The sequence below is a fragment of the Liolophura sinensis genome, chromosome 7 (genome assembly GCF_032854445.1).
Source record: "Liolophura sinensis isolate JHLJ2023 chromosome 7, CUHK_Ljap_v2, whole genome shotgun sequence".
Taxonomy (NCBI): domain Eukaryota; kingdom Metazoa; phylum Mollusca; class Polyplacophora; order Chitonida; family Chitonidae; genus Liolophura; species Liolophura sinensis.
The window spans coordinates 33,260,547-33,275,389 of record NC_088301.1 but is presented as its reverse complement, the minus strand read 5'-3'; the positions used below and the strand labels follow the sequence as shown (position 1 = coordinate 33,275,389).

Below are 14,843 nucleotides of genomic sequence, written 5' to 3'. Positions count from 1 at the left end.
GATATAGATTTCAACGCTTACCACTAAACGTTTATTGCAAAAAACCTGAGGCCAGGTTGCGAGCTCAAACATTATTCTTTCTTGCACACTTTAGGCTGAAGCTCAAAAGGTTTAACATGTGCTTGACCTAGAGAAATGTAGGGATTTTCACCAAGCTTTGCATGGCTCCCTTCACTGTTAAAGTTCTCTTCATTGGTGACATAAAATACAGATTAAATAAATACAGTATATAGCCAGCATGAAAAGCCACAAAGAATTCCAGGTATAAATGTCAACTTCAGCTGCAACATGAGACTGGTTGACAGAAGTTAATTTGAACAAACCCTGAGAAAAGCAAATGGCACTGTACAGCAGAAGCTTTTCTTCTCATTCATGCTGACGACTTGCAATGAACTTCATGAATAGCTTTTATCTACTGTGCCATCTCATTTAACTATCCTGGCTTAGCTTTGATCATCAAAGAAACCCAATTTCATGCAATAGAGATACTTCAAAGATTAGTCTATTAGGCACACAGACACTTTCAAAAAAACTATTTCCAAACCACTGGCAAATTTAGCAATAACCATGAAATACCTTGATGAGAATGCAAATGTCATGTCAGATCGATAGAGATTGAAGTGCGAGTGTGGCACAGTAGGTAAACTCCTATCAAATTTATCATATAGAACACAGGAAGTTACAGACAGAACACGCATTCGGTTAGCATTGTTACTACATGTGTTATTTCTGCCTGTTTGTGCTGTCAGATGGATATCTGACATAATATGATAATATGACATATGCTATATATCATAATAGCTATGAAACTACAGCCTACTGTATGATATAATTTTGTTAGTATATATAACATATCAGTATACCATTGCAGATTTAATATATATGTGCTTTTGGAAAGCTAAACATTTGCAATTCATTCTTGAATCATACAGACTATTTGAAAAGTCAAACTTTCATAGGTGAACCAAACCTTAAATATCAAAAAATAAAAAAAAAGTAAAAATTTTTTTTTTTAACTTTGTCTAATCTTAATGCTTAACATGACTTTCCAGCTTTGCAAGGCCTAATTCTGATCACTTACATAGGTTTTTTTATTAGGAACAGTTTTTGAGAGAGTCCACGTTTTCCACAAATTATATGATTTTTTACTTTTATTTTTATACCCTCCTCCAAAATTGAAAAAATAAAAAAACACTGGCAAAAATGCTGAAATTGAGAGTGCTTAGCTGGTCCAGTATTCCTACATAAGTATGTAGGAGATGAGTTTATTCTTAAAGACTTTCGACTACTGACAAAAAATATGTATATAATACCTGTAGGAGTTATTACGAGATACAAAATGAACATTTTTTGTCAATTTTCCTGAAAACCATGATCTCTGAGCTAGAATACCTTTAATTCCATGAATACTATTTAAGTAACTTTTCTCAGTCATACATGCCAATTTCCTTTTAGATGGATGACACAAGCCAAAATCTGATGAACATTGTGTCTGTAATCACACAAAATTTTATTATGCTTTTACAGTAAACGAAGTGAAAAAATTAATCAGTGTCAACAATTTTACTTACATGACAAAATTAGCACTCACTATTTCATACAACTACCTGCTAGGATACCAAAAGCAATCGGTTAATAAAAAGTTTTGCAGAAATTAAGATATTCTTATATATATAACTAATTTCAAACAAATCTTAATCTAAATTAAGAAAAAGCATGTTAGCAGCTCTGTAGCCATCTTAGCTCATACAGGTGTGATGAAAAGAAAGGTGAAAACTGATGAGGGGTGTGTAGGAAGCTGTCCCCCCCCCCACCCCCAAATAACCATCAATGAAGCACATGTGAGATATCTGACAAGGGGTGTAAGGGATCAAGAAAATGTCTTGCATTAAAGTGAAGATGTAGCCTTAACATGAAATTAATCAACATAAATCTGAGCTAGTGTTACAATAGAGGCTGCTTGCCAAAGTGTGCAGGTGGGTGGAGATTGACCTTAGATAAGTACATAAATTCTGTACCCTGATTCAGGCAGATACACCACCAGTCAAGAAAGGGGACACCAGGCATAAGACCAGAGACTTCCCCACATTTTTGCCCTCAATTCACTCACACCTATGCCATATGACTCTCCCAACCCTTCTGACTTTTCAAACATGGTTCTAATATTTCTCCCTCTGTTTTCTCGGGGGAAATCAAACGAAACTGTTTGACTAGGTATATATAACATTGCATGACACCTTCTGATAACAGTCTAAAATGGAAATTGGTAATGTTAAACACAAGTAATATTCTCTGTTGTTGTTCTTGTTTTCTTTTTTTTTGTTTTCTTTTTCCTCTGCTTTTCATCCTGAAATTGTTGTGTGTTTTCTAGTTCTCAATTCCAGAACTGATCTACTTCGTGTTTTTAACAGACAGAGTTACTGTATTTGCGCAACCTTTTCGGATGCAGTGGGCAGCAAAACTTACGAAGAATTCAGGGTTTAATCCATGACAAGCACACGGGGAGATTGGGGTACCCTACCGCACACTGCTGGAGATCTGACATGTGTAACCCTCACGCGCTGAGAGACCCGGCACAACAACAACATCTGACAGTCAGCCAGCATAACTGTGTGCGGGAAGTAAATGACAATTACTGGTCACTTGTTATAATATTTACCAGAAATATCAAGTCCAAAAATATTACAGACAGGTGGTTGCATAGCCCAAAGGTTCCTAACGTAATGTCTAGCTCCAGTCATACAGACCTTCCACACGGACAATTTCACTGACGAATCTAACGATTCCCTAAAACGCCCTAAATGTTATATATCAAAGCCAGCATTGGTAAACCATCTTTCAATAGTAATCCAGCCGTTTAAACTTTCGAATCGTACAACTGAAACTGACATCTGCCATGTTTGGAATTTTTTTTTCAACTTTGGGCAAGGCGGTGTGCCACAAAAATTTTATCTTACCCAACACTCTCTATAAGAACTGAATGCTCTGTAAACAGATTGTTGGGTGGATAACATTTTTGAGGCCCATCACCTTGAAGTTAAAAAAAAGAATTTCAAACATGGCAGACTCTGGTTTGAGATGTTCGATTTGAAGTTTAAAAGGCTGTGGCATATGACTGAAGAGTCAATAAATACATGCAGAATAGGATTCACTTAATCGAAACAGTGATTAAGAAGTCAACAGGTTAAGACAACGGACTCAAACGAAATTCAAGTCTTAATTGCTTGTGTTGTCAACCATTTCCGTTTTTAAACAAATTTAAATAAATTATTCGACACCAGAAATGAAACAGTTAGAGATGTTAGACCATGTTGTACCGTCTATTGCCAGAGTTAAATGTGAGATTGTTGTCACATTACATGTTATGCTGAGCTGATAATACCTGACTGTGTGTATTATCTCAGACTAAGAATTTGAATGAGACTTGTCAGCACTCTAGGTCTAAACTCAAGGGTGTCAAGCAGTTAGTCCTTTTTGTACTGTAATCCTCAACAACAGAGTGGTATGGTGATGGGTGATCTTTAGCAGAATTAGGGGATTAAGACAGACTTGCTGATCAAAGGCCCGATTAAACACTCATCTTTAATCCCTTAATCTCTACATGATTAATTCTGATGCATGCATTCACTTCTGAAAAGCACTCTTTATGCTTGGACTGGTTCTTCTGTTCTTCAAAAAAATGGTTACAAGATACATGTAGAAGGAAAAGTTTATAAACTGATAACTGAAGTACATTTAACAATGTTTGTCCGTTTCTAAAATATTGATAAATATTAAATTTGTGATTTTTTTATGCTTCCGCATGTTAAACAAAGCACAAGCCTCCACTTCATTCAAATTTGGCCGAGTTTTACATGTTTTTTCTCGCAAGAAAATTTATTTTTACCCTGTTTGTTTGCATTAAATTGGAACATACATGTATGTCTTCACACCTCATCAATGTAGGCCCTGACTAACAATAGGCTAGCATTCTTTGTGTGAAAAACTGGAGGAGGCGTACATCTACAACTGACTAAGTATACTAGTATTCAAATTTAAACAGCTGAGTGATATTGACATGCAAATTGCAACTTTGCTCAGTTTCATCATAGATTGAAGGACCCGTCAATTACAGCAAGAGACCTGAACCGACCACCTGTTGTTTTGCCCGTGCTAAGTAGATTAAGTGTTGTGAACATCATTATAATACACCGACTAGTACAGGACTATGATGGTTTTACTGAAATGGTTCAGAATCAAAATTTTTATTTTCAGCAAACTAATAAACATGCAACACCTTCATAGTAAAGCAACAAATAAAGAAATACATAAAATTAGCCATTGATCTTCATGCTGTCATTAGTCTATATTGCTCTTGACATGACTCGGCATAACATAATGCCCTCCCATATAGGCCTACTCCAAACATAAATTCTGAAAGTACCGGTGCAACTTGGCAGGAAGGAGATATAATGAAAAATAAACAAGATAAATTGAGCAACGCTGTTGCATAAGTGACTGGACTTAGCTAAAATAATAAACAAAATCAGTGCAGCTCCCAAAGGATGACAACCACTCAACATGCTATAATGAGGCAGAGGAGAGCAGACAATCGTTTTGTATAATGAGCTAACAGAGTGAATCAAAGAAAATAAAGCTTACATTGCTAACACTCCCACAGGCCTGATTAATTCAAAAGTTAGCTTTGGAATGGTAGTGCCCAGTGGGGCATTTAGGAGAATCTTGGAGCAAGTAGGATCGAAGCATATTGGCGTTTGAGCTGATGGCGTGTGATCAGATTGCTGGTCATCCAGCATGTTCCAACCAGGGCGCTGTCATCGCAGGCCAGCACGTTCACAAGTGATTAGTTTGCACAGGGGCTGCCAGGAAATTGATCTCTTGCTTCTTCAGCTATTGGCAATCTCATGCAGCCCACAACGCTGTGGACCTTGTAACGTCTTCTATGACAATCACTATGGGCAAACTAGAGCAAACATCTTGGCGAAACCGTTCCCCTTCAGTGCTGTTTGCCAACAGACAATTCCAACAAATGAGATCTGTGCCAGTGAAACTTGTTAGCAAGTTCTTCAACAGCTTTGACATCCACTGATTCTCCTTGGAACAAAAAAGCTTTCGTGCCAGATTCTTGAAGATGAAAAAACAGAAATGCTGTACAATGAACAGAGCAACAGCTAGCCAAACTGACTTCCAGCCAGGCCATGTGGAAACATATTCAACAGGAGTAAATATTAGTTACAAGAAGGAAGAAAGTTTGCCTTTTCGACAATCTTCATTAAGTCAAGAACAGTTCTGAAACCATCTCCTTGTAAGAGCTCAAGACAGACGAAAAAAAAAAAAAAACCATATCCAAAGTTTATTAACCCTGGTCTTGGAAAAAACTAAAGAAACCTCTGATCCTTAAACCCTACAGTTGACCTTCTGAAATAATATTGGAAGATAATGATCAATAAAGAAGGTAGGAAATCTTATGCTTTGCTTCAGAGATCAGAATTCTAAAGTACCAGGAAAGTATAACCAAAGTGCAGCACATAAAACTGAGAAGACAGAAACCAGTAAGTAAATAACAGACCCTGGCCACCATGAGTTAAGTCAACAGAACTTCCCTCGATTGTTTGCCAGACCAAGTGACAACTGCAAAGTGCCTCATCTGAACAAATAACAGTTCACATTTCAAATATACTCTAGACTGCTATACACAGATCAAGAGACTTCAGGAAGGCTTTAGTAAGAGTATGTCTGCTTTATACAGGTTCAGGTAACTGGAAAATCAACAACACCAACAAAATTAATCTAAAATATGAATGAACTAATACACACCAAAGAATTAATACATGCTAATACATGACCAATTTAATGCAAAAGCATAATTTTATATACACATGTAGAATTTTAATGGTTGAATTAGATATACAATTAGCCATGTCTTATATGCACCTGTACTGGCCTGTTTCTTCAGACTGCCAAATCTGACAGTGCATTGTGTATATACATACATTATGTTATATTTATGATCAGTAAAAGTAGCTACATGTATAAAGCCTGAATAGATGTTAAGATTTTTTTTTTTTTTTTTTTTTTGATTGGTGTTTTACGCCGTACTCAAGAATATTTCACTTATACGACGGCGGCCAGCATTATGGTGGGTGGAAACCAGGCAGAGCCCGGGGGAAACCCACGACCATCCGCAGGTTGCTTGCAGACCTAGATGTTAAGATGGGCAGATAGCAATGACATGTAATCAGGTGTAGCCTATAAACTTTTGTGCAGACTTTTATACATTAGCTTTTTACAAAAGAGAAACATGCATAACTAACTAGCTAACAACTATGTTCTTAAAAAAAAAAAAAACAAATTTGACAAGATTTTGTGTCACAGTGGAGTGGCCATTACAGTTGTAAACCAAGTCAGTGACTGGTTTTCAAGAATAAAGATTATAAACATCATAGACACAGACAAACTAGGAGGCATGATGAAATGAGGTTTGCTGCTTGTGAGGTTTCTCACAATGAGATGTAGTGACATTAAAATGCCCAACAGTGAATGTTAAAACCTTTAGAAAATGGTCAAAAATGACTTCAATTGACTTGAACAAAGGAGGATGCATTTCTTGCCTGAAATGTAATGTATGTGCAGAACATCTTGTAAAAATTAAATAAGAGGTGTCATGAAATGCTGTATTTAAAGGGAACAGCATTAACCTTGATTCAACACTACGTTGATGGCCTAGCTGTCATATGTCTGCAAAACAAATGTCAAGTGGCACATGACTTAGGTGGACTTTACATGGCTGAATTTGAATTATTACAACATCTACCTTACATATAATGTAACTGTTGTCAACTAATCAATGAAATACAAGTACTTCATTGTACTTCAACTTCATAAACGATTCTTGCAAACCAGATTTGGCGTAACACATTTGCGTAACATTTTTTCTTGTTCAGCAGATTTTTCACATTTTGACTTGTTGAAGCACATTTGAACATTTCACCAATAAGCCCATCTAAGCATGAATTCCACGTGGTTTAAAGACATAACCCAATGGAACAACAATCTACAGAATCCAGTTCTTGGACTGAACATTGCCCTGCCAGGATGCTGGTAGGGATTTGGGCAGGGGTAGTGGCTGATGCAAGTAATGAAAAGGGGCAACAGTGCCATAGATGGGGTTGATTTCGAAGAAATCAAGGCCAAGACAAGTAAAATGTAAAAAAGATAATATGTTCCATAATCTGTAAATTAACAAAAACAATATTAGCCTTTTGTGCAAAAATCCAGAAATGTATGCATATCGTAAGTGTTGATCATCTACAAAGATGTATCTGTAGCTGCATAAAGAGCAAGAGATGGAGGACTGATGGATGAGCAGTTGTACATCACATCTCTTATAAGTGTCTTTCTGGACTGGGAACAGTAACATTATGACAATTATTATTGAAGGAGTACCATCATGCTTTGCCAAACCAGACGCACTGAAACATATACACAGTACACTGTATCTATCATTACATACTTGTAGTTTAGACAAGATTGACTGACTGTTAGTTGTTTGCCCTTGTGCTGCAGAATTTTTCACTTTAATGATGGCAGTCAGGATTGCAGATGGAGGAATCCTGAGAAAATCACCAAACTTCACCTGACAAAACTCGGACTTAAAAACCACTGCCAGCAAAACATGAGAGGTGGAATTGAACATGCAGTTCAGAGCCTACACAGAACCTATGATAGTTCCAAACCTCTTCAGCTAACATGCTCAGGTGCCAATGAGCAGCATCTTGTCTTAAACTCCACACATTTGAGATGGTTGTTTAATCAGATCAATCTCTCACCATTAGCAGAAGTGATGGGACTGAACCTTCACCTTTGACACAAGTTTGCATCAACAGGGTTTGACAGGTAATTTTCAGCCTCTTGAAAATAAGATTGCCCTTGATGAGAATAACTACTTCAAATATCTCCTTGTACCTTGTGACCTACCAAAATAGTTAGCAGTAAAAACAATTTCATATAAAAACTTACTATAGTTACCTTCCAGGAAATTACTCTAAAACTGATAATGGAAGTACAATGTACATGTAGTACACTTGGCAATGTATTAAGAATTTTTTTATGGTACAGGACAGAGGTTCCCAATCTCTGAATCTTAATTTCTATCCCTTATAAATAGCCTAATCAATAGAGGAGTATTGTGTCAGGCTATCAGACCAGCATCGATAACAACGTGAATCTACCAGCCATGTTTACCAAATAATAACCCAACGGCCAGCATCTGACAAACATCAGCAATAAAAGAAATGGCCAGCACTCACTCAGACAGCTTGATTAAGTTTGATGGATTCTTTGGATCAACCGCTGAGGCCAGCGTGTCCATATTTCATTAGGACCAACATACTTATATACACTTCCCCTACCAGAATGAATAAGATACTCATACCCATTACTAATAATAATCTATAGTGTCTCAACAAGGAGCAAATTGACAAGTCGTCTTTGCAGGCATTCTGCCAAATTTTTATACCCAGCACATCTACTCAAGTCAGCTTATTACATTTGAATACCTAAATAGTGACCTCCGGCTTTCTGCTTTGTGGGATATCCAACCATAGGTTTGTTGTATAAAATCAAGTGAATTGTAAATTGTGGAAAATGAAGAATGTATCGAAAAATACCAAGAAAAAATATATATACAGCAAAACAGGTAATACCAAAATAATGCAGCTATCCAGAAACACTGAAGGATACAGAAAATAACGAGAAACCATGGCTTGCACCAACTTCTTTTTATTAGGCAGGCTATGTTTATCTTTGCTTGCCGGCTTTATTTCATCTGTTAGCTTCAGGTTTGACAATTTACCTTTTATAAATTCTAATTCAAGAACAAAAGTGTTCACTGGTACAAGAATGGATTTCAAGCTGACAACGCACGTAGTATAATTAAAGACGTAGAGTACAGCATAGAGAGTAAGACAAGAGCAGTAACGACAGTCTGATAGCTGGCAAAATGTTCATGTAAATACATAAATGGCTAAAAGAGAATTAGGTTAAAAAAAATATGCATTGACATTAATTGCAATGTATTAGACGTCACTGGTTTAGAAATTACTCAAATGCCCTGTTGCCATTACATTTCACATACAATCAAATTAAAACAACGCAAATTGACACAGAGCTGCACCCCTCAAGCAGCATGCAGAAGACACCCCCTAACATTACTAAATAGTTAGATAACTTCAAAAAGGTTTAAGCTTCCACATGCCAGCATCAAGCCATTATGAACTACTAATTTCGTTCCATGGTCTCAGGGTATCTTTTCAATATCATAGTCCTAATGGTGACACTGGAGATGATACATGGCTAATAGAATATTTACCAGAAGAAATCGTATACATGCATGAAGATCACAAATGTAACATTTTAGGTAATCAATGGCACCAGGACAGTCCAGGCCCAATTCTCCCATAATGGTTTTCTTTATACCTACAATACTATGGTAACCACAAGAGAGTATACAACAGTTTTCCTTGACAAATGTCCAAAAAGTTTTGGCACCATCTGCATAGAAAGTGTCAAACGATTCCAGAATGCTAGTGATATCTCTGACCTATAGTGACACAATGGCCAGACCGATGGGCTGCAGAAATAAAACTAGAGTATGAAGTAATCAGATTGCTAGTCTAGAGGATAGGGGTAGCTCCAGCAGCAATCAATGGTATGCCCCTCTGAAAGGAAATGAAGGCAGTAACACAAACCTATATCAACATGATCATGGTGTAATCTGGCTCACTTAAGGAATGCTAGATGGCAAAAAGAGTGTGATATCCTTAAGCAGTTCTATGTCACTGCAATTCCATCCATGTAAAACAACCCAGATAAGCAACCATGTTATTTCCGCAACAGAAATAGCAGAATCTGTTTGACTGATGGGAAGATTATGTGCCAATGCCAGGAGTATACAGGTGCATTAAAGAAATTTGAGTGTTTCCCTTGAAAGAAAGAAAATGAGTTGGTGGGAGGGGGAATTTAGCATGTATTCAGAATTCAAAACATAAACCCTACTGACTTTGAACCAGATATGGATAACAACTAATATCAAAGCTCAACCCTCCTTCCGCTTTCTACTTTAAAAGTTTAGTACAGGAGCATATACTGAGTGCATTACAGAAGCTTGGTGATTCCCTTGAAAGAAAGCAAATGAGTAGGCTAATATGGCAAAATGGCCTATACAAATAAGTCGCAGCAATCATATGCTACTTGTTCAGTTGATAAGCTGATAACACTTTTTAGAACACCTCTGGAAAACTTTTAGGGGAATTAATTAACTAGCCTTCAGTATTACCCTAGCTCACCCTATTACCCTCATACACTGACAGAACGTGATAAAAAACAAGCAGAGCAGAATTTCAAGGCATTTGCATTATATATCTAATATAGGAAACTCTTACTGCTACTGTGGTATTGGGATAAGCTGACAGATTGCCCCCACTGGTGTATGACCATGTACTGTACTCACCCTCCTTCCGCCTTCCACTTTAGATGCTTCAGCACACTTCCTTAACAAGCATGTCTGGTCACCAACTTGAGATGCTTCCGATTGAGTGCTTGACTCGCACTTTAATGACCACTTCATTGAATTACTGCCGTCCTCATTTCCGCTGTAATTCTCAACCCTTGACAAGAAATCTTCAATTCTGTGAAGAAAAAAATATGGCATGCACCAATTTAATTTAGTTATTGAGACTTCCTCGAGATCCATGATTTTTGGCTAATTTCTTCAGTGTACATTGTTTAGACCTGAAGTATTCTCTGCTACATCCAGGAAAGACAACTACACATGCCGTATCCTTTTATCTTTGTGCTTCATATACATGAAATACTCAGATCAGTCATTGCCTTCTTTTTTTCTCATGATTTAAGTGACACAATAGGAACAGCGACATCAGACTGGTCATCTATGTTTTTTTGTCTAAATATTGGAAACTGATTTTTATTATGAAAACATGCACCTGATTAGGCCATAAAAGGCTCATTTTGGTATATTCCAAATATTACTACCTTTTTGTAAACCTTCATGCTGTGTATTTTGACTTACAATATGTACAGAAATTTATCCTGCCAAGAGAGGTATATACAGAACATGTATTTCCTCATTTTCTGTGGTCTTGTTTTTTTCTTTTGATGAAACTGAGGGTTCAGTCAATGAAAATATGTAATGAATGAATGAACACAAGAGTTAAGGGAATATGTTGCCATATGCACAGAGCCAAAAAGTACAAGTTCCTTTTGTACCAGATGCCCTCTCCTGTGCCATAAGGCACTTTGTTTATACACCAAGGCTTGGCTAGATTAAGTGATAGTATTGAACGGGATGATCTTTCACCCTCTTGATTAGTCAATTTTTGTTTCATAAATAAGAGCACAATTTTTTCTTAGTAAATTTGGCCCACAAATCCTAAAAGGCTATACTGAAAATCATGGTCAAATAGCTGAAATAAATGTCTTTAACAAAATATCAGCGTCATGTGTACATAAGTTTTTGTTCAAAATCAATAACAAATTTTCCAAAATATGTAAATTGGGTTACATTGTAAATTTTTCAAACTTTAAAATCGCTTTAACACTAGTAATAGTTCAGGTACGAGTCTGGTATTTACTGAAACGCAATGAGTTAAGCCATTCTTAGTATTCAAATACAGACAATATCATTTGATATATCCTCTTAAAATTTTCCTTAAAAGAAATGAAAACACACATGACAATGAAGAGTTTAGCTACAATTTAAATTTAACTTTACATTCATTTAAGACAGAATAATGTACTTCACTTACAGTTACAGTTTTTTTTTTAAGTTTGATTAATTTCTTGTCAGAAAATGTTAAGTGATTGTATGAAAGTCTTTATCATTACAAAGCCTTTGTGTCCTTCTAAAATTGCATTCAGTTTTACATGCATAACTTGCACTGAAAGTTGCTCTTTTATATGCAAAAAGTTTGAGAAATTAGGGTAACTAAAAACCGGGGCTTTCAGCAACATGCATGTATGAATTTCTCCCCGCATTTTCTTTATTTGTTATGCTTGTCTATACCAAGATTGCTATATCTATCAAATTTTTGCAACTGTCATGACTAAAAGAAAATGTGCTGTGATACTTGTATGTGTCGCATGCAGGTCACAGTGTCTAGTTAGTCTTTTATCCAGCAATTCAGACAAAGAATTACAAATCACATCTTGATTGTGAGAATCAGGGAGTTAGTACTTCATCTTGAAATGAAGTTCCCACAGCTCAAACCTCCAACATAAAGTTTATAATGAAAGGTTACTGACACCATTGGGGCCAGCTGTTACCAATGCTGTAATAAAGCCAAGCTTTGAAGATTGAGTCACATTATCACTTTTTGGTAGAACAAAGCATGACAATAGCAACACACACCTAAATGAGCTATAAAGAAAGACCTAAAATGCTGATAGCCCCAGCAGAGTGAAGGGACAAATTCAGGATGCTGGCAACTTTATCTGAGCCACAAAGATGAAAATGGCAACAGCATGGTGTAAACCAAGCGAATAAATGTTAACTGGGGAAGTACGATCCCCTGACATTACAAAGACACTGCCACATGTTAAGGTTAAGTTCTTATTTACTACCTGATGGGTTCAACATGTTCCCATTGAAGGATAATTCAGCAGACTGCAACATAACATCCATGGTTCTAAAGCCAATTTCCTTGTATCAAAAGTACAAAGATACAAGTTCATTCAACTAAAATAAAAAGTGAAATTTCAGAGACAATATATATTACCTTAGGAGAAACAATTTCCCAGTAGGATATCATTCTATCTAGTTCCCAAACAAACCAGATAACACCTTTTTAAGATGAACAGAATCAGGCAAAATGTAGATTACACATGGGTAAGATTTATGTTTACAGTATTCACAGAAGTTTCTTATTTATATATTCCTCAAGTGGGAAGGTCTTCCAGCAACATGTGGATGGTTGTGGGCTTCCCCAGTACTGGCTGCCATCATATAAGTAAAATATTAAATACATATTCCACAACAAGCTTACATATTAAAGGACGTATGGGTTTCTTACTGCATGCTGTCTACTTTAGCGTGTTGTGGTAGTAAAGAGCTCACTGTAGGGAGCACAAAATTGAGGCAATGGTCTTTGATATGCAAATTGTGAACTGCACGCGGCAATCCGTGAACAATTCCAACACTGTGAAAGGCTGAGCAAATGCTGAGCTTTGGTAGTAAAAAAACTTTGTTGTGGGGTGTTCGAGTACAAACTTGCTGGAGTGGTCTTTGATATGCAAATCGCTTCACATGATAGGCTATCCATATACTATGGGTGGCCACTGCTGCCCTCTCATTGGTTGAGCTAATACTTAGCTGACAACAGTGAATGTCTTCTGGATGGTTTAAACATTCCGTGACAATATAGGAAGGCACCTGCATCGGCCAGTGTGATAGGTTCCTAGTAATATTTCAGATGTGGAAAGCTTTCTACAGATACTGTGTATACCACAAATTGATACACACCAAGGTAAAATTTTACACTCTACAAATCAGGTAAAGTAGCTAGAGAGACAAAAAGCTTATCTCAGTAAGTGATCGCCAAACAAGAAAGGCTTGCAGAAATCCATGTTTACAAGAGAACAGAATGAAGTCAATCTGCATCTGCGCATGAAATCCACAAAACAAGAAATGGTAAAATGCTAGTTCAATTACTAGCTACACTTCTCATCCTATACCTACTGTTGTTTTTTTCAAGGCTTACTTTACATATAAACACAAACGCAGCCTATCCAATTTCATTGTTGTTGAACAAGATACGAGTCTGTTGGGGAAAGATTTAACCCAGGCCCTTGATATCACAATACAGGGTAGTTCATTGTCATGTTTTTCTACAAATGTTTGTACACCTGAGATTTCCAGGGTAGCTGTTCAGACAGCAAGAACCAAAAATCCTAGCATAAATTGGGAAACTTAGACCAAGATTGTTAATGAATTTCCAAATTTATTTTCAGACAAACTTTTAAAGGCAAACAGGTTTTGCCATGCGATAAAGCTATCGCCCGACACAACACCTGTTCAGCCCAACCTCCATCAGGGGCCAAAACAACAATTTTCTTTCTACTCTCTGTTTTCAGTAGAGATGGCTACCCGGATGAAATCATAATAGACAATGGTTCTCAATTAGTCTGTGAGGAATTTGAAAGTTTCCTCTGTAAACGTAATATCAGACACAGATTTTCTGCTGTGTACCATCCTGAAGGAAACAGCGGGGTTGAACACCTGAATCCCATTTTAAGAGAAACTGTGCAACTTGTGAAAATTGAGAAATGTCCTATATAGCAAATTTCTCAGCACCATGCTACTACATGGGCATCACATGTGTACATGGTTAGACATCGTGGATTACATGAATCCACTTCCAAAAACCTCTGATGATGAGATTAATGAATGAGTAAAACAGCGACAAGCCTGACTGAAAGAACGATTTGACAGACGTCACTGTGTGAGACCTCATTCCCTTACACCTGGCACACTGGTTAAAATCAAGAAACCCTGGCACACACCAAAAGGGGAAAGTAAATTTTCTGGTCCTATAAAGATTGTGAAACCAGTTGGATCATACACTTATGTGTAAGCAAATGGTCAAAAATGAAATGAAAAACACCTCTCTGTGTACAATGGAACAATTCCAACCTCTTTTACCCAGGGGGGAAATGGTCAAAATGGTTTGAAGATTTCAGATTTTCAGGGTAAAGGAAACTGTCTGCGCAATGTACAGCCTGCACCGGCAGTTACTCCCGAACTGAGAACTAGTAGTCGTAGAATCATT

The 14,843-nt window shown here is 36.9% G+C and overlaps 2 protein-coding genes across 4 annotated transcripts in view; both read right to left on the bottom strand.

Moving 5' to 3' along the window:
* LOC135469634 (heparan sulfate glucosamine 3-O-sulfotransferase 1-like) overlaps nucleotides 1-14,843 on the bottom strand; it is a 143,581-nt gene that overhangs the window by 102,936 nt on the left and 25,802 nt on the right. The gene's annotated exons all lie outside the window — the stretch shown is intronic.
* Nucleotides 1-14,843, bottom strand: part of LOC135469633 (heparan sulfate glucosamine 3-O-sulfotransferase 5-like) — a 127,880-nt gene that overhangs the window by 89,911 nt on the left and 23,126 nt on the right. For 2 of the 3 annotated variants that reach the window (XM_064748153.1, XM_064748157.1), the window contains exon 2: nucleotides 10,511-10,688. The gene's annotated coding sequence lies outside the window, so the exon portion shown is untranslated. Of the gene's footprint in view, nucleotides 1-10,510; nucleotides 11,163-14,843 lie in introns of those variants that run through there. The other variant, XM_064748154.1, reaches the window with a different exon arrangement.